Source organism: Protopterus annectens, chromosome 17.part0 (genome assembly GCF_019279795.1).
Source record: "Protopterus annectens isolate FY-2018-M chromosome 17.part0, PAN1.0, whole genome shotgun sequence".
Taxonomy (NCBI): domain Eukaryota; kingdom Metazoa; phylum Chordata; order Ceratodontiformes; family Protopteridae; genus Protopterus; species Protopterus annectens.
The window spans coordinates 211,914,410-211,935,572 of record NC_056751.1 but is presented as its reverse complement, the minus strand read 5'-3'; positions in this window follow the sequence as shown (position 1 = coordinate 211,935,572).

Below are 21,163 nucleotides of genomic sequence, written 5' to 3'. Positions count from 1 at the left end.
TCATCATCATGACCACCCCCCATTTTCCCATTTTCTTCATAAATATCAGTGCTAAAACAACACTGCGTTGTAGCCTGAGGTGCCCTTACTACTTCCATATCAGTTACATTCAGTGGCCTCCTCCTTTCATGCCTGAACTCCCATTGGAGATAGTTGTCCCCTTCATGCCTTAATTTAAAGGAACTGAAATTTACTGTAGTGGATATACATTCAGTTTTGCCCGCAACACCCAATACATGCTGCCTCAAATGTATGATCAGTTCAACAGAAGCTGAATACACCAAAGCTGCTTTCCTTTTATTTTTTCTAGGTATCTCATTTGTTGTAATAAAATGTTGATTTTTTATAGCTGCCACCCTACCATATATGCAAATGGCCACCAAGGAAAACGATAGACTAACTAGTAAAATGAGAAAAGGGTAAATCAAATCCAAATATCCTACACTAGTAATAGTCTGATGTTTGTTATACTTAAGCCTGTTCTTGTTCCGTGCTTAAAGTTTAGGAGGCTAGAATTAAGTAGCACTCCCATACCTAAGCCCTATGAAAATACAAATTTACCAGTTAAAGGGCACAGCTGCGTGTCCCTAAGAGCAGAGATGCAGTGTGTCTGTGAAAATGAAGGAAGCAAGCAGGAACCTTGATGATTGGATGGGAGACAGGAAATTCACCCCAGGGATCACGTCAGTCACCTTGCTAGACAGGGGTCCAGGGAAGTGAATACTGTGGGAAGAAATAGCCAGGGAATTGTTATGGCTAGGCTTGTATAGGCCCTAGGGCTGATAGCCTAGTATCAACCTGTGAACCTATGAACTGTCTGACAAGTTGTACACTAAGGCATGTAACCTGATTTCATTATCAGTGTGTATGCAGACATGTATCAGGGCATGCAGAACCTTATAAATGTATCCAAATATAGTGCTAAGTGAAGTATTGTACAGTAGATCTCAACTTGAGCAATGTATGCAGTGTAATGCCCAGAGCATTTGAAAATAAAACATGCCCCTGTTGCAGGAAACACTTCTGGGTATAAAGTGCACCAAAGTACATACAAACATTGAAGCATTTACTAAAATGTTAGTCAGTGTGGCTGTTTCACACATGGATTTTCCAGTGTTAGAAATCTTCTTTGAATCATATGCCTTCCACCCATAAGATGATGCAAGTCGATACTGGTATATGCTCATGAGCAAAGAAGTAGAAACCTTCATGAAAAATAGTAATTATGCTGGCATATTAGCACAACATGAAGTCTGGTCATGATCCTCTACTGTGCACCTTGCATGCCTACAATTTTATCATGCATAGTGCAACATAGTCGCTATAACGATTGATATAAATGCAAGATGCACTCTAGGAGCATAACATAAAGTAATGTAATGAACTTTGTAACGGACCCATACAGCAAGACAGCAAGAAAAGAAAACCACCTAGTATACAGCATTCTTACAATGCAAACAGGCATAAGCAAGTACAGGTGTGTGAGTGTGTGTGTGTGTGTGTGTGTGTGTGTGTGTGTGTGTCTGTGTGTGTGTGTGTGTGTGTGTGTGTGTCTGTGTGTCTGTGTGTGTGGGTGTGTGTGTGTGTGTGAGTTTATGAGGCTTGGGTGTGTGTGTGCGTGTGTGTGTGTGTGTGTGTGTGTGTGTGTGTGTGTGTGTGTGTGTGTGTGTGTGTGTCTGTGTGTCTGTGTGTGTGGGTGTGTGTGTGTGTGTGAGTTTATGAGGCTTGGGTGTGTGTGTGTGCGTGTGCGTGTGTGTCAGGCGCTGTGTGTGTGTGTGTGTGTGTGTGTGTGTGTGTGTTTGTGTGTGTGTGTCTGTCTGTGTGTGAAGAGCCATAGTCGGCTTAAAAAGTGCCCCATGCCATTCCCTGTTCTGGTGCTTCTGACATCTGGAGCAAGACAGCAATTCAGGGCCCCATTCTATACTCCTCAAGATAGACATGAGCAAACAACAAGCTTAATAAAAGAAGTATCTGATCCTTCTTGTGCTACTGATATCTGATGCAAGACAGCAAACCAGGGTCCTGTTTTGTGTTCCTCAATTTATACTTGAGGGCCAGGTAAAAAAAAGAACCACTGCAAGCAAGCCAAGTGTCCCTTTGTACAAGGAGCAGTAACAACAACAACAACCATAGTAAGTCACTTGCTAAAATATGACAATTGCCTTGTTACAGTTTAAATACTGCACACAGAGCACTGAATAGCTTCAGCCTTGACTACCAATGAATTTCTGAATGCTGGTAGTACATTATCACTTGATCAGCCGTCTCTTGATCTCAGCCCCTGATAGCTTGATCCTGGGGTGGCTTGCCCCTTCACCCCACTAGGGCTATGCTTCTAAGTACGTGTGTGTGTGTGTGTGTGTGTGTGTGTGTGTGTGTGTGTGTGTGTGTGTGTGTGTGTGTGTGTGTGTGTATGTTTGCTGTATAAAAGGATCATGAGAATAAAGGAAACACACAGACACATAGGCACAGACACACAGACACAAATGCAAATACACAACATAAATGTCAGACACATTTCTGTGTGCATGTGTGCCTATACATGTGTGTGTGTGTGTGTGTGTGTGTGTGTGTGTGTGTGTTTCAGTGGGTCTATGTCCATCGTTGTCATTTTTACAACTGCCTTTGTATTTAGCAGCAGTGCACAGCCTACAGTTTTTTAATTCATTCCTTCTTACCACTTAGGGTTCAGTTCATTCATGCCTATCCCACTTCTAAATATGTCTTTCACAAAGGCCGGAATGTAATTATGGCTTTCATTGATGTGCAGTCTGTTATGCTGCTCTTGTGATCCACATATGAGTAATGTTCGCTCTGCTCTTAAAATGTATGCTCAGAATTTCATGCATGTTGCCGAGACTGTACACTGTAACAAGTATGATGTGATTAATAAATTATCATCATAGCAGTACTGGGCACCACAAAGGATCACTTCTGTGATACACATAGCAAAACCTGTCAATGAGTACCAGTGCTCATATGCTGAAAAGTAAACTGTGTAGCTTCAAATTTGTGTTTGCATTACCGTTCTTTAATTTAAAAGAATATATCACTATTTGCATAATCCTTTTGCAATACAAGCCTCATATTATAAAAGTAGTGAAAAGTAAAGCCGGTTCCCTGCAAGTTTGCTTTTATTTTCCATATATTTCATAGTCACATCTGTTTTAGTTTGTCCTTTATTCTAATTATGATTGCATTTAATGCTTAATGTACTATATGACAGCAAACCCACTCCTTTCATGTGTGCCTTTATGACAGAAGGATGCACATGTGTATTTAGCTGAGTAGTTCATAAAACTGCTAATCTAAAAGGCTAAAGAATGAAGTCGAAGGATAAAGCATGTTTAAGGTTGACAGTAAAGAGAACTTTATTCAGTCTCTTTCTTATTTCAGGAGGTCAAACAGAATTAACTAATACAAATGGAAATCAGATGGTGTTGTCAAGTAATGCCTCAGTCATTCTCATCTGTCATGACAGTAAAGGAGAAACAGTGTTTTTACTGACAAAAAGGTATAGACATGCATAGATGGTCATGAACCAAAACAGAGGGCATTTAAAGAAATGTTAATGGAAAGCTTTACAAGCAAGGCATACAGCACACCAAATGTGAAGATTAACAGGGTCTCCTTATCTCTAGACTAACAAGTTTTAAGTTTTGAAGCCCTTATAACAATAAAGATGCGCACAACAACAGTAATACAGAAGGAATTACAAAGAAAAGGTTAGTGTGGCAATGGAGCAGTCAGTGCTGTATTGTTCAAACCATGAAGTGGTTTGGTTGCATAACAATCCACTCATTGACCAAACTTTACCAATTATTTATTGAATCCACATACAAATACACAAAGACCATAGATCTTTTGTCATAGAATCATAGGATCATAGGAAGTTACTAGACTATTGGCCCTGAGGCCCTTACAAGCCTAGCCAAGAATTTAGCCCATGTTCCAACAAGTCAGCACATATGCCACTGTCCAGCAGGGGCATAGGTGGAATCCTGGGGTGTATTTTCTGTTCTCCATCCAGTTATCCAGGTTGTACTTAAAAAGGTTTAATGAGGTAGTCTGCTTTATGCGGAGAAGAAGTCTATTCCACAAAACGGGGAGTCTCTGGGACACAAATCTGTCCTGCCAACAAGTCCTATTGATGTCACAGACCAGGTTGAGGTCTTGTATGTGGGTTACTTGAATGGAGCTTAACTTGTGGATATGCAGCAGTCCCATCAGGGTGGGGTCTGGGATTGCTCTGTATGCCAGACAGAGGTCACCTCTGAGGAGTCTGTAGGAGACTGAGTAGAGGGACAGGGCTTTTAGCCTATCTGTGTAGGGTAGATGTTTGAGGCCCTGGATTCTCTGGGTGATGAATCTCTGTGGTCTCTCCAGCTGCTGCATGTACTTTGTGAGGTACATGGCGAGAGGGGCATTGTATTCAATAATTGGTCTTATAAGGGAAGAATACAGGAATGTTATGACCACCTTGTCCCTGGATGAGATACCCTTACTAATGAGGTGGGTCATGTTGAAAGCTTTATGTACAATGTAGGCAATATGGTGGTCAAAAATCAGTTTGCTATCAACCTGGGTTCCCAAGTCCCTCACAACTGACTGCATGCTTAGTGCCTTATCATCAATGTGATAATCTGTGGGGATGTTATCCTCTCCAAAAGGGATGATGATGCATTTTTTGGCATTTAGCTTGAGGCCATGCTTCTGTCACCAGTCATTTGTTTGGGTGAGACCCTCTTGGAAGATGTCCACATCACTAGGGGAATTGATGACAGCATGCAGCTTGCAGTCATCTGCAAACTTGTTCAGCCATAGCCCACTAGATTTGGCCTGCACCTCTGAGAAGTATATCCCAAACAGCAGAGGCCCCAAGACTGATCCCTGGGTACACTCCTTTTTACGGGTCCACTACTTGAGGTGGCTTACCTTATTTTGACTAGGTGGGTTCTATCAGTGAGCCAGTTTGCTACCCATCTGGTAACATATAGATTGATGCATAGTTGAGAGAGTTTATCTATTATACCTGAGTGGGGAATAATATTGAAGGCCTTGGCCAGGTCAAGGTAGGCAATGTGCACCATCTTCTCCTCATCTATGGCCTTGGTGACTGTCTCAAAGAAGTCAACCAAATTTAACAGGCATGACCTCCCCTTGACAAAACTAAACTGTGTGGGATCAAGTGTCTGGAGGTTGTCAATGTTCTTGTTAATGAGATCCATGATAATCAACTCCATGGCCTTACAGATCAAGCTAGTTAGGCTGATGGGTCTATAATTTCCTTGATCGGTGGATGCTCCACCTTTGTACAAAGTGATGACAGTAGTTGTCCCCACTCATCTGGGATAAAGCCAGTACTCAGACTTTGGCTGAATAGAATGCCTAATGGTGCTGCAAGTTCCTGCCTGAATTCATGTAGGATGCAGCCTGGGATGTTATTGGGTCCCATGGAGGCTGTATTTTTTGCCTTTGAGAGGGTAGTGATGACTTGCTCCCTAGAGATAAGAGGAGGAGGGCAGGTACTGGGGATGTCCTGTTTACTGATGGGGGGGCAGAGGAATGAAGTTTTCACTGAACCTGTCTGCCAGCAGGTTGGCTATATCTACAGAGTCTGTGTATGTGCATACCTCTCAACCTGGAAATATCAAACATCTGGACAAAGCCCATGAAAAATAAGTACAAATTTGTATGCTGATTAACATCTAATTTTCATACATAATTATGTAACCCCACCCACTCCAATGAAATTGTCGGATATCAACTTGCTAATGCAAACTGAAGAACAGACAGCCAAAATATGGCACAACTGACCCCTTGCAGCCATTCCAATGTCCCATTACCTGGCAATTTCACCCCATTTACCATAAACACTAATGTGTGCATACTGCTTTACTTCTAAAATTATTTTTGGATTTTATTTTGACATCTGCTAAACAAAGCAATACTGTCTCAATGAAAATAGATTTGGCGTTAAAACTTCTCTGCCCTTGAAACTCACATTCATTGAAACCCACACCACAGCCAAAGAAAGTGCATCTGGCCAGTGGTGGATAAAGATTACCTTTGGGCCATTTTCAGATCATTGGCCCCTTGCACACAAAACAAGAAACATTTATGTGTTATTTTCTTTGATACACCTTCCTGACTTTATTAGGTTATATACCTTGCATAATACAACACGCTTGTTAGAGCACATTTTAAATTTATTGTTTGAACATTTTTCCAGTAGGCTATACTATAGGCAATGAAACAAAATGCATGAACCAATAATGACAAAACTGCCCAATTCAGAACATTTTCATCATAAAAGTCTACTTCCACACTTACACTATAAATAGAATGGCAGTAGTGGAATCCATAGGCATTTTGCACAACTTCTCACACTTATTTTCAAGTTTAGTTTCTTTTTTTTTGTGGGGGAGGGGGTAAAAGATCAAAAAACAGGGACACATTTTAAACATTGCTTGTATAATTTTGGAAAGTTACTAGAATAAAATGTTACCACCATGCATGTCACTGGCAAGTCTTGAACCCAAGACCCTATGCACTACAGTTTGATCAACATACCCCTATGCCAAATCAGCAGTTTCCTACAAAATAGGAAGACTGAAACTTAATGGCTATCATTTAGTGAATTCAGTTCTCACTTCTCACCATAGCTCTCAACCTCTTAGCACAAAAAACCTGGACAAACCAAGCCAATAATGGGGGAACACAAATTCAGTTCTCACTTCTCACTCACTATAGCTCTCAACTCTTAGAAAAAATTAAAAAAATGAAAAAAATCAGAAATGAATGGGTGCCACTTGGGAGTTCTGGCACCCCTTCATTTGGACCCCAAAACTCTGTAAAAATCGAGTAATTCGGTATGGTTGAGAGGTATGTGTATGTGGTGTCCTTGACCACCAGTTCTGAGCAGACCTGGTTGCTTCCCTTGAGATTGCGGACATATGTGAAGAAAGCCTTATGACTGTCTTTATTAGATGTGGTCAGTTTGGACTCGAAGTTTGCTTTGGAGTATTTCACTTCACTAGTGCTCCTATTTGCTTGTTCAGGCTAAGGAGAGATTGCTTCCAATTAGAAACCTGCTCCTTCTTGGTCCTGGGCAGCAATTTTTTCCTTTTATTATGGAATTTATTTATTGTAGATGTCCACCAGACAGGTTTACTCTTCCTTGAGGAGGAGGATTTCATCTTATCTGGTATTCCTGATTCCGTGCAGCTATATAAATGCTCATATAGTACTTTGGTGTAAGTTTGGACATATGTGCCAGTTTCTGTGAAGGGAGATGGGGCTGTGAAGCTGTTTATAGCTTCCCTCAGGAGGTTGTAATCAGCTTCGGAGAAGATTTTTGTTTGACCCTAGCTGGGGGGGAGGGGCAGGGGAGATAGTGACTTTGAAAGTGACTGCTTTGTGGTCAGAGCTTACCGGGATGATGACACTGTAGGGATGCTGCAGTGGTTACTTATGTAAGTTAATACCAAGTCCAAGATATGTTGACCTCTTGTGGGGGTGTCAACCAACTGGTCCAAGGCATTTGTATTGTCGAAATCAAGGAATCTCTGGGCATTTATGTTTTGGCATGAGTATTTCTTCCAGTCTGTGGTTGGATAGTTAGTCACCCAGGATCAGGGTAAAGGGCTGAATCTTGATAGATTCAAAGAGGTCCAGATAGGTGAAGTGGGCATCTTGAGACAGAGTTGGAGGCCTATAGCTAGCTATAATTTGAATAGGGGTCTTGTCAATTGTTAACTGCACCTGGAGTATTTCCTATGCTTTATACTGACTGACCAGCCTATAAGTGTGTATGTCTTTTATATATATTGCAACTCCACCTCCTTTTCTTTTGCTGCCCATGGCTTGGGGTCTGAATGAATGATAGGATGAGTAACCTTGTATGGCTGGTGTGCGCTCCACAGCTTTGAACCAGGTTTCTTTGACTGCACAAATGTCAGCTTCTGCCAGGGTTAGGAATGCTTGCAATGAGTGCAGTTTCATGTTCAGAATTTTAGTGTGTAGCAGCATAACCTTTATTTATTTTATTTTATTTTACATTTGTTGACCAGGATAGTCCGACTGGATATATGTCCATTTTCAGCGAAGGCCCAGGGAGAAAAGCTCTAGATAACACAGATTGAACATAACAGATATGAGTCAAACATATTTACAAAGCCCTCTAGTACATACTCACAATATAGACAGTGTGTAATAGTATACAAAAACAACAGGTTGCAGCAAGTTATTATGAGCAAGCGATGCGTACAATATTAATTTAAATAGGGCATTGAATAAGAAGTGATTAATCAGGGTTAGTACAGGGACAAAGCCAGTGTTCTTTAAAATACTCTTTGAGGCCTTTTTTTGAAGAGACTTAAAGAAGGCTCGAGGGTTAGGTTAGATGGAAGTGAATTCCCAGTTTACCAACGACATTGGCAAACAGGGAGTCACTGGCTGAGTTAATGGCTTTCTGGGTTTGGACCAACAGTTTATTGGATGATCGTAGTTGCCTTGAATTACTGTATGGCTTTATGATATTTTTGAGTGCCGGAGTATTTTTCAGGGTGGTACAGAATTTTGTGTGCTACTATAAGCTGATTGAACAGAAGTAGGCTAGGCAGTTCTAGCCACCCGAGAAGACTGAGGTTTTGACAGTGATGTGTCCTATATGTTGAGCCTATGGCAAATCTGGCAATATAGCTATAACAGTGGGAGAGCTTAATAAGTTCAGTTTTGCTCAAATTGGAGAGTATGGGGGAGGCATATAGAAGGGTAGAGAGTAGGTGTGAGCAGATGATTGCAGTCCTAGCTAACGGAGTTAGAAAAGGTTTGCTTCTATATAATGAGCCAAGCTTCTTATTAATGGTTTTTATGGTTTTATTGATATGCAGATCAAATTTGAGATTATCATCCATTATTACTCCTAAAAGCTTAGTATGGTTCATCTGGAAAGATAGAGGTACCGTTGTTGGATGTTATGTAGAAGGAAAATGGGGTGGATCTACTGGTGGGGGTAAAGAGGAGCAATTTAGTTTTGTTGTTTTTAACAGCAGATGGTGATTAGAGAGCCAATTTTCAACTGTGTTAAATGTGTTTTGTATTAAGGTTTGCAGGTCTAAAGGGGAGGAGGCCGTACAGATTGGGGTAGAATAGTCTGCATACTGAATGCAGGTTGCATCAGGGATGGCAGTATGAAGACTGTTGATGAAGATAGAAAAGAGTAGAGAGCCTAGAATAGAGCCCTGAGGGACAACAAGGGTGAGGACCTAGAATAGAGCCCTGAGGGACACCAAGGGTGAGGACCTAGAATAGAGCCCTGAGGGACACCAAGGGTGAGGACCTAGAATAGAGCCCTGAGGGACACCAAGGGTGAGGACCTAGAATAGAGTCCTGAGGGACACCAAGGGTGAGAGGTAGCAGGGTGGACAGTTTGCCCTGCCATAATACAGCCTGTTGTCTGCCATTCAGACAGGATAGGAACCACTGAATAGCATGATTATCTAGGGAGATGGATTTTAGGGAATGGATGAGTAATTTGAGGTTGACCATATCAAAGGCCTTCAACAGGTCTAGAAATAGGGCTGAAGATAGCCTGTTGTTGTTCCTATTTTGGAATATGGTATTTCTAACAGAAAGGAGGGTGGAGGTGGTGCTGTGATGTGGCCTAAAGCCATGCTGAGAGTTGGCAAGCAGACTGTTCTGAATGAGATAGTCCATAAGTTGCTTATGAATGCACTTCTCCATTAATATGGCTAGTGGTGAGAGAGTGGCAATGGGTCTGTAGTTGGACAGCTCTGTTGAACATCCACCTTTGTGGAATGGGATAACGTGGGATATTTTCCAGATTGAGGGGATAGTTCCATCAGTTAGTGTTCTATTGATTAAGATAGAGATGGTGAATGCTATGGCATCGTCAGGTTTTTGTAGGTACTCTTCAGGAAGGAGGTCAGCAAAAAGGGTGGTTGGTTTTAGTTTTTTGATAAGGGATCAGATAAAAGTGGTAGAGACAGATTAGTAGTTAAAGGGGGTGTGTTAGTGGTAGAGTTAGAGTAGGTGGGAATAAGTTGGTTAGCTAAGGACTGAATAGTTTTGCTGAAAAAGTTATTAAAGGCAGTGACAACAGTTTCTGGAGATTTTTGTGTGTAGTTTGATGGGGTTGGGGTAGTAGATTGTCCTGGATGAAGAAGTTGGTTAATATCTGCCCAAACCTTTGGGGATTGTTTTGGTGTTTAAATTGGAGGTTCTGGTAGTAGTTTTTTTTTGTCTAGCAAAATTAGTTTTTTTGTATCATTTCTAAGTTGACAATATCTCACTTGGTCGAGGAGGGCTTTAGTTGTTCGCCATTTGTTCCAAGCTATATTTCTAAGTATGATTTGTATCTTAGTTTCCTTTGTGAGCCATGGAGCAGTATTAGATTTAGTCTTTGTAGTACGTGCAGGAGCATGGGAGTCAAGGATGCTCAGGAATTTATTGTTAAAGAAAGTTATGGCTTCATCTAGTGGTAGATGTTTTTAGGACTGACCAGTTGACCGATTTAAGTATGTTTAGGAAGTTAGTAGGACTGAAGTTTTTATTATTTCTGATTGTTTTGTCCATAGTCTTGTGGTGGGTTTCTGCCTTATGCTTAATAATATAAGTTAGTGAATGACCTTTAATTTATGTTTAGATGAAATTTTCATGTTGGTAGTTTTGACCTCATGGCATTCCTAAAAGAGACACTATGAGGAAGGCAAGAGCCTTTACCAGGAGCCTGAAGCCTAAGGGAGACAGATGCAGGCCATCTCTGGCAAAGCATCATGGCTTGTCAGTCATGTCATCCCAGGCAGTCAGGTACTAAATCCCCTTTGAATGACACTAGAAACTAAGCCAGTTGTTAAAGTCAATCATTTTCAGTTTGTCCCTTAAAAAAATACTTTGAGACTTCTTTGGAGCTCGTTTGTGCAATCTGATGTCATTTTCTTTATACAGCCACTCCAAACTATGAAACAATCACACAATTCTCATAATTTCATGTTCTCATTAAAAACAATACCAAAAATTCCTTCAACAATTTAAAACAACACAGATATAAAATTCACATTTCATATAATTTTTTCCCTCGATTTTAAAAATCTCATAATAGATGTGCCTTCATTAATACCCAGAGGTTCTGTAGCATTCAATTTAATTTTCCACATTCTGATAAATTGTAGGGGTCTCCCCCACTATTGCTTATTACAACCCTGTCAACAATAAAAAAAATAAATTTATTAAAAGAAATACAAGCCAATGAGTGCTTATAAAGTGCATTAGTCACCCTACATTTTTGATATCATAGACATGCTCACGTATTCTATCATTTAACTTTCTTTTCATTTTACCTACCTAAAATCCGGCTCATGAAATACACATCACCAGGTAAACTACCATCTTAGTGTTGCAATTACATCCACCTAGACATTCTAGAGCCTTACTAATGCCTTCCACAATTACAAATGGTCCATCATTAATAAATCTACAGTACTTACCACTTTTGCCATTTTGGTGACTGTATGCTAAATAAATTTGTATCATATGGTTACTCTCATGATATTCTTACCTCTACTATATACCACCTTAGGTACATTACTCAGAATACTGTTGAATTCTTCAGTAAATATAAGGTCTCAACAACATGACTTTTAATATACTAAGGGCCACAGCGTTATATGGTATTAACATAGCTCCTTCTGTCCTTTGCCTCTTCATTATTATTTTTCATCTTCCGCTGTTCGTATATATGGTTACCCAATACTGTGGCCCTTAAAGTGGGAACATATTTTGTTTTCCTCCCCTCAAAAATTTCAGATTTTATTTTATTCAACAAAATATCAGGGTAGCATCTTTCCCTAAATAAATCCATCAAAAATCCTAGTTCTTTTGCAAATTTGTTACCCTCAGAACTTAACCTAGAAAGGTGAACCATCTGCCCCTTCACTACACTTAATTTTTGTTTGAAGGGGTAACAGCTATGAGAAAGTAACAAAGTATTGGAATAAGTTGTTTTTCGAGGGTCTATATTAGATCATCAAAATGGCAGAATTTCGAATGATCTAATATCGAACCCAATATCGTGAATGCTGAAAACAGCGAAGATGCACAAAACTGAATTCTTTCCTAGGGAAAGAATTTGGTTGGTTGTTGTTGTGGCTTCGCTGTTTTCAGCGATGCAGTGGAAAGTTACGGGTTGGGTTAAGGTAAGTGTGTGATTGTGCAGATGTTTGGGTTAGGGCATGGGTTGGGTGAGTTAGGGTTAGGGCGCGGATCAGGTAAGTGTGCAATTGTGACAGAATTTAGGGTTAGGGGCAGGTTAAGTGAGTTAGGCTTAGGACGTGGGTGAGTGTACAATAGTGAGAATTTGGGGTTGGGGCGGGTTAAGTGAGTTAGGGTTAGGGTGTGGGTGAGGTGAGTGTGCGATAGTGATGGACCTTAGGGTTAGGGTCTGGGTTAAGGTAAGTGGATAGATAGTAGTGTATGTGCAGTGTAGTGTAGGGTTAGATGTAACTTTTAAATGTATGTGTGTGGATTGCTGCTTTTCATTGTGCTTGTGGTGTGTGTGTGTGTGTGTGTGTGTGTGTGTGTGTGTGTGTGTGTGTGTGTGTGTGTGTGTTTCTCAGAACAGCAAATTTTTTCCCTGGGAAAAAATTCGCTGTTTTGAGGTTTCAGTATTGTTAGGGTTCGGGTTTTGCAGTTCGACGTTACGGCATTCGATAATGAGCCGTCTCCATGATCTGATATAGACCTGTTTTTCGATAGATGTTGGCAATAAATATATTTCTTTCAACATCTTTTTCAACAGTTACATCCAAATAGCTGATTACTTTTGGGTCACATGTGAAAGTAAATTTAAACATAAATCAGTGGTGCCCTCTAAAAATCTAACAAACTGTTCAAAAGAAACCATATCACACTTCCATAAAACAAATATATTATCCAAAAATTGGGAAACATTTGTACAATTGATCTTTGAAAGGACAATCAGCAAACCAGTTACATTCCAATTGTGCCAGTACCGGGGTTGCATAAACTGTAGCATATTTTGCCCCCATTGCTATCCCCAAAATCTGCTAAAAAATCACCAACAAAGTACACAAAATTGTTAGTTAGCACCAAATCCACACATTGCATACTAACATGTAAATTATTGGTACTTATTTCACTGTCACGTAATAAAGAATCTATTAGTCCAATATTATGTGGGATCACTGAAAAAAAGATTGTTTACATCAATAGTCCCTAAAATTATGTCATCACTACAATTAACATCATTCAACAGTTCCAGGAAATGCCAAGAGTCTATCAAAATATGGAAGACATTATTGACAAGATACTTGCAGTGAAAGTCCACAAAAGCAGCTAATGATTCAGTCTTAGATCCCTTTGCTGTCACTATGGGCAGTAATGGGGGGGTCTACATGACTATTGTGGACTTTTAGAGTTCCAAAGATTGCTGGAATTGACAGATTATCCACTGTCAAATATTGGGAAACATAATGTGTGATAGTCCCTTGGCTTAACATATCACTCAGAACTACATCTAATTTGTAATAAGCAAGTGTTATTTCATTTCTGGACACCAATCTATAAGTGTTTATCATTAATCAAATGATTAAGAGCATTTTTTTCTCCGTAAGTTAGGTTATCCCCAGTCATCCCTGTGGTGCCCACAATCTTTCTGAATTGTTCTTCACGCATATGCTAGTACTACAACAAAGTCAAAAAATTAGGTGATGGGATGAAGGTGCTCTTTCTCTTCAAAACATTATTAGTGGCATTGACATTTTTATCTTTGAAGTATATTCTCAGGTTTAACTGAAGAATATACATTTTAGCTGCAAACACAGTTGATTTATATCTGTCATAAAATCAGGAACAAAAGTAAACTCTTTTACAAACAAAGAATATACTTCATTGTTTAACACTAAGTTACTCAAATCACGTACTTTAAACTGAGAAAGGACCTTGCTACTATTACGTTGTCCTCTTTGAATGCCTTTACTTGGATAATGTTCTCGCTGTATCTTTTTCTCCCTTTCTTCCTTGTTGATCTCTTTATGGTTGCTCAGGATTGCTGTTCGAGTTCATTTCCATCTGGTGAGGAGACCATTAACGTTCGATGATTCTCTACCATTCTCAGATTGATGTGAAGTAAGGTATAAAAAAGATTCAGCTCTCTACATGTAGTTAAGTGGCTTTGGTCTGGGATAAGCCTTCCACTGATCATAATCGAGTTTGTCTCTTCCAAGTTTTTTAATGTTACATTTTTGTTTTCTTGTGCCAACTTGTCTGCTTTCAAAAAAATCCTTTTCTGATCCATTGAGATGGTAGGAAAGAAGAGGTCATTCCCAATACTGAGATATAACCACCTGTTTTCTTCATCCTGTATTCTAATTTTCCATTCATTGTCCACAACCATCCATGTCACTATCTCCAAACCAATCCTATCAAATAGTTCCAAAAGGCTTTGGTATAAATCCAAATTTTCTTCCAGCTCATTATGGAACTTCCACAACTGTAATCCTTTGGGCCCTCTTCTCATCCTCAAACACTCATTTAATTAATTATCAATCTGTAGTCTCTGATATTGTACTACCAGCTTCTGTAATTGTTTCAATTGTGTAGCTAAATAACCTCTATCAACATGTTTCATAAATTGATAGTCTTCATTAAAATTTATTAGCCAGACATTAACATTAAAATATGAATCATCTGGGTTGATAGGCAAGCCACAAAAAACATTTGACTCGTTGTGTAGAGTACATCAAAGGATAAAATGTTCTATCATTTTCAACCAGTCCACTATCATCTGTAAGTTGATTGCTGTTAGCGACAAATTTAGAAATTTAAAAATAGTAGTAACACACTCAGTTCCTAATGCACAATGTACCCAGCACAACAGGCACAAGTAAAAACTCAGCGTCAGGTAGATACTTCAAGGTTTATTACACAAAACAACGTTAAGCGCTTTCATCACTCCGTGACTTCATCAGAACACTGCTAATTACACTCAAACCACTTTTATATGCTTCACACATCACATGACACATTCCATAAACACCTGACATGTATAATCTACTATTAAAATATCAATTAAAAGTGCTGAAACACTCACTTGAAACCTCCTTTCTAACTTCCCCTATGTTATTAAAAAACATTTATACGTACAAACATACAAACATACATACTATGCATTAATGTAAAAACATACCAAACTTATAAAACTCTACACATATTGCACCTATTGTTGTTTGTCATTTCCACAATACATTTTCATTTATTAAAACATACGTTGTATGACAACACCTTTTATCATACACTTGCTCTTATACCTATAATTACCCAGAATTATCCAAAATTGGTTTAATGGAAATATGATCATTTATTCCCGGGTACTCAGAGGCATTAAGTCTGATTTGCCACCTAACTTCTCTATCACTAACTGCCTTTTTTGTATCACCTCCTCTCACATTGTCCTTTACCTGTTCCAAAATGCCAAATTTAAATTTCGAGCATTCCTTGTTATTTTTCAAGTGTTTCCAAAGGGCATTATTCTCATCATTTTTCCTAATGCTGTAATAATGATCATAAATTCTATTACGTAGGCATCTAGTTGTCTTGCCCACGTAATAACATGGACAGTTAGTACACATAGCCAAATACACTAAGTTTTTTGTCCTACAGTTCCCTTTGCAAAAACTAATTTTAACTTTGTTGTAATTTTGTAAAGAAACAGTTGTACCTTCATAGATGTATTGACATTGCTGACAGGTTCCACATTTTTTTGTTCCCTTACATGCATTACTTATGTTCGTATCATACTTCCTTTCCAGTAAAAACTTCATATTGGAACCATTCTTGTAAACAAAGTTGGGCTCCTTCCCTACTATTCTCAATACATCACTGTCAGCATTCAAAACTTTCCAATTCCTCTGCACAATATCTTTTATATCTCTACTATATGCGAGGCGAACTAACGAGATTGTTGGAATTGATGTCTCAACCTAACTCTACAGTGAGTAACGCCAAACCTGTGACGTCAATGCGTGGAGGGAGTCGACAAGAGGGATGTGAGGTACACAATGGCACCCGCTCGGATGGTAACTCAAAGGACAAACCAGCTTCCAATAGGTCGCGTTCTGAGGATCTTGGACAGGACAAGAACAGTGCAGGGACCAGTAGGAACGGATCGGAAGGGGAATTGTACTTATCGGGAGCGAGGCCAAAACGAACTGTCCCAAAAAAGACATACGCATTTGTGGCGCATGGTAAAGACAAAGGTACTGTTAGACAAACTACTACTCACACTTCTCATGTGCGCCACAATTACCATACTTTTTTGGAGGGTCAGCATGAGTTTGGAGACACCGGGAGATGTATTGTCATGTTATTACGTGGGCAAGACAACTAGATGCCTACGTAATAGAATTTATGATCATTATTACAGCATTAGGAAAAATTATGAGAATAATGCCCTTTGGAAACACTTGAAAAATAACAAGGAATGCTCAAAATTTAAATTTGGCATTTTGGAACAGGTAAAGGACAATGTGAGAGGAGGTGATACAAAAAAGGCAGTTAGTGATAGAGAAGTTAGGTGGCAAATCAGACTTAATGCCTCTGAGTACCCGGGAATAAATGATCATATTTCCATTAAACCAATTTTGGATAATTCTGGGTAATTATAGGTATAAGAGCAAGTGTATGATAAAAGGTGTTGTCATACAACGTATGTTTTAATAAATGAAAATGTATTGTGGAAATGACAAACAACAATATGTGCAATATGTGTAGAGTTTTATAAGTTTGGTATGTTTTTACATTAATGCATAGTATGTATGTTTGTATGTTTGTACGTATAAATGTTTTTTAATAACATAGGGGAAGTTAGAAAGGAGGTTTCAAGTGAGTGTTTCAGCACTTTTAATTGATATTTTAATAGTAGATTATACATGGCAGGTGTTTATGGAATGTGTCATGTGATGTGTGAAGCATATAAAAGTGGTTTGAGTGTAATTAGCAGTGTTCTGATGAAGTCACGGAGTGATGAAAGCGCTTAACGTTGTTTTGTGTAATAAACCTTGAAGTATCTACCTGACGCTGAGTTTTTACTTGTGCCTGTTGTGCTGGGTACATTGTGCATTAGGAACTGAGTGTGTTACTACTATTTTTATTTTGTGGACTGTTCCTAGCGTTTGGACTTTATAAATTTAGAAATTTGTTGAATAAGGATGGTTATATCACCAGGAATCAACAGAACTTACACTGCCCTTTTAAATTATAGCACTGTCAGGTCTCATCCAACAGCCGACCACACACAATGAAAATTACAGGTAACCAGGACAACAAGCACCAATTACAAAGAAAAGCTTAGCATGATGATGTAAGCCTTGGTTTGATTCTATAACAATCCACACTTTGACCAAAATTTACCAATTATTTATTGAATCCATTTACAAAGACATAAAGAACTCAGCACTTTTGTCCGATAAAAAATGCTTCTGAACTTCAGTTTGTCCGTACAATCTGATGTCATTTCCTTTTATGCAGGCACTCCAAACAATCAAACAATTCTCATAATTTCATGTTCCCATTAAAACAATACTAAACATTATTTCCACAACAATTAAAAAAACACATAAATAAAATTCACATTTCATATTAATTCTCTTCCACAATTTAAAAAAGCTCATAACAGATGTACTTTCATTAATAGCGAGAAGTTTTGTAGCATTTAATCTAATTTTCCACATCAGCTTTTTGAAATCTAATTAACTGTAGGAGTTTCCCCCTCTATCATTTATTACAATGGAATGTATGTGATGGCATACTGAAGAAGACTGATTACATACAGGAGTAAAGTGATATTCCCCCATGACTGTGGTTTCCAAAGCTATTAGGTGGGCAATATATTAAGTATGTCAAGCATGCATCTCTGTACAACATAGCTCTGTATCACCTGGACAATTCAATCAGTCTCTTCTAGTCTGTTCACAGCACAGATCTTCCAACTCAAGCTCAGAAACTCCATTAATGGCCTTTTAAAATGCAAGTCACCCAAATTTAGCTCCTTCATATTAACACATGATAGGATACAGCTTCACAAACTGCATGTGTGTTCATACCCAACATCACAATACTGAGGCATGCTAAAACCACAGACAGCTGATTCCATAACATCTGAACATTAGCATCTGCCTATGCAATTACTGCCTACAGATGAATTAAACCAACTTTTCCATAGTTTTTCATGAAATAAAGAAAATAATGTATCATCATCTCAGTAATACACATCTAAATTGCCTAGTGCAGATTTTAGCAATGTAGGTGTAGCCTTTACACACACTTTTCATCGGAAATGAAAGATAAACCTTTGCATCAAGCAAAAGATACAATTTCACTGTTAAAAAAGAAGAATCTTTTATTCCATTAAGCATTTTTACCCAAAACAGGGCATCATCAGAATAAACTACTATGAATGTTATCAGTATTTAAACTAAAACCAACAAAAAGAAATCAACAATAAAACAATTACACAATTAACCCCATACTTTTAAACTAAAAAAATAATTTCACAAAACGTGTCACTACACATTATCTAAAATAGTTTTTATCTATTAAAAAACATTTAATATTAACAGTTAATTCTCAAGATAATTTTTCTGAGCCTCAATCCATGGGGAGAAATCCTTTTAACAATTTGTAACGTTTGTCTTCTGAACGGATTCAGTCAGCAGGAAGTGTGAACATTGGTTTAGGGCATTTCTTTGCTAATATGTATAATCCACTTGCTAAGTATAGTTCCAACCTTTCTTCAGAAGTTGCTAATAATGATTCTGGTGGGATCAAGAAGCTTTTGAAAACTTTTAAAAAGAAACTCACTAAGTATCAAAGTTTGATTTATTTTCAGAGTGTATTGCTTTAAAAATTGTTCCTAAGGGTCTTAGTGTATATGGGTTTTCCAATGGGTTGGACTCACACAACCCATTTTATAAAAAGTCGGTTGACTTTTTTAATAATTTGGGTGTGGAACTGTTGAAAATGCTCATTGTGTGTAATGAAAAATTTATTCAAACATTAAATGATGAGATAAAGGATGTGGATAAGCATATCTCTGGTTTCTCACATCAAAATCATGTTTGTTGGACTACAATGGCATTTTTATAAGTATTGATAGTGGTGCAATTACTATCATAGAAAGGAAAAAGGGGAAGTTATTAGATAAACAGCTTACAATGATGGTACCACCTATCCACTTCCTGTTTCTAGTTCACAGGGTACCATTCAGTGTGTTAGTATGCATATTCATGCATGACTTTCTAATAGTGCTATGCCTGAAGTCCTTCAAGCTACTGGAACTTACAGAAATGGTAATATTGATACCTGTGATTACAAAAACAATGACTGATTTTTTTTCAGGTAAATCAACTGAAGAGGTTGGAGAGAATGGTGAACCAATGGTTCAACACTCCTCAGTCAATGAAATTACTCCAGGGGGACCAGTCAATGCATTATATGAGAGGACAATGATCCAACAAAGGGAGAGGGAGAAATTGAAGATGCAAGTCGATTCTACTGGAAAATGTTGTTTTTTTAAACAAATATGTTATTTTAGCTGATAATATTTACAATTTACTTTCAATAATGAACATGTTTGTTTATTGAGAAAAAGGGGTGTCACTCATACCTAATATATTTACTAATTTATCGAGGACATTATTGGATTTAAAGTTGTCCAGTAGGAAACTGAATCTGCAATATGTATTTAAAGGCTTTAAGTCCTTTGATATTAACAAATTCAGAAAACCTACAGCATGTAATCCACCACTTAAATTCACTATCCACGCCTTCATGACTCCTGTGAAAGGGATATTATCAGCTTGTATAACATGAAACCTAAGAATAGGTATTTCAACCTTAAGAAACAAAGGTGTATGCTAATGGATTTAAATAAGAAACAAGAATTAAAATTCATGAAGGCTGATTAGGGTAGTGGACTAGTTATTATCTATCATACTGATTATGTCATAGAGATGGAAAAAAAGCTAAATAATCCATGTGAATATAAATTGGTGTCCTTGATAGGTATTCATTCAAAATATAAATATATAATATTTAAATATATAGATTTGCTAGTCAATGAACACATCACTGTAGACACTGAGTGTGGAATTTCTTAGGGTAGCTGTACTTTTTGGTATGCCTAAATTACATTCCTAACAACTTCCTTTACCTGTTAGGCCAATAGTTTCTGCTTCTTGTAGTGTTACAGAAGGGATATTTATTTTTTGGATTCCTTATTCAATCATTAGGTGCAAATGTTAAATAGTTATGTCAAGGACTCGTGAGATTTTTTTATATTCCCTAAGATTTTTTTTTTAATTTGGAACCACCCAGGTTACTTTATTTATATTTTATGTAAAGTCACTTTATATGAGTAGTCCCATTGACAAGGGTTTGGAATATCTTAGACTTTTTTGTTTAAGACAAATTTTTCCAACACTATGATCAATGCTTGTTTACTTATGGAAGTGGTATTGGAAAACATTGATTTCTTCTTAATGGTAAATAATATCAGCAGTTGAAAGGCATTGTGAGGGGGACAACTGTAGCACTCTCCTTTGTTAATTTGGTAATCGGGTGGTGGGAGTCCCAAATTTTAGTTAATAATAAACTTTTTTTAAGCATCATATATTTTTCTTTAAGAGATTTATTGATGATTTATTTTTTCATTACAGATGGTTCTAGAGTAGATACTGAGCAGTCTGTTATTGATGATAATAACAGTGATGATATTTTAGTTTTTGCAATGGGACAAGTGGGTCATAGTGCACCATACTTGGATGTCATAGTCACATGTGATTGTGTCAATGGTAGATTTTCAAGTACGATTTTTAGAAAAGCTTACTTTTTGAATAATTATTTATATTATACAGTGCTCACCTCAATTATATCAAAAATAATATACCTTGTGGACAGATGATCAGACTTCCAGATTAACAATGGAATATCATATTTTGGATGATATGAATGAATTAATTTAGATGTTCTGTATTAGAGGTTATAAGACAGCTAGGTTAGAATCTACTGTGAATGAAATAATAAAAAAGAAATTATTCCGCCCATTTTGCTGGCAGTTGTTTCT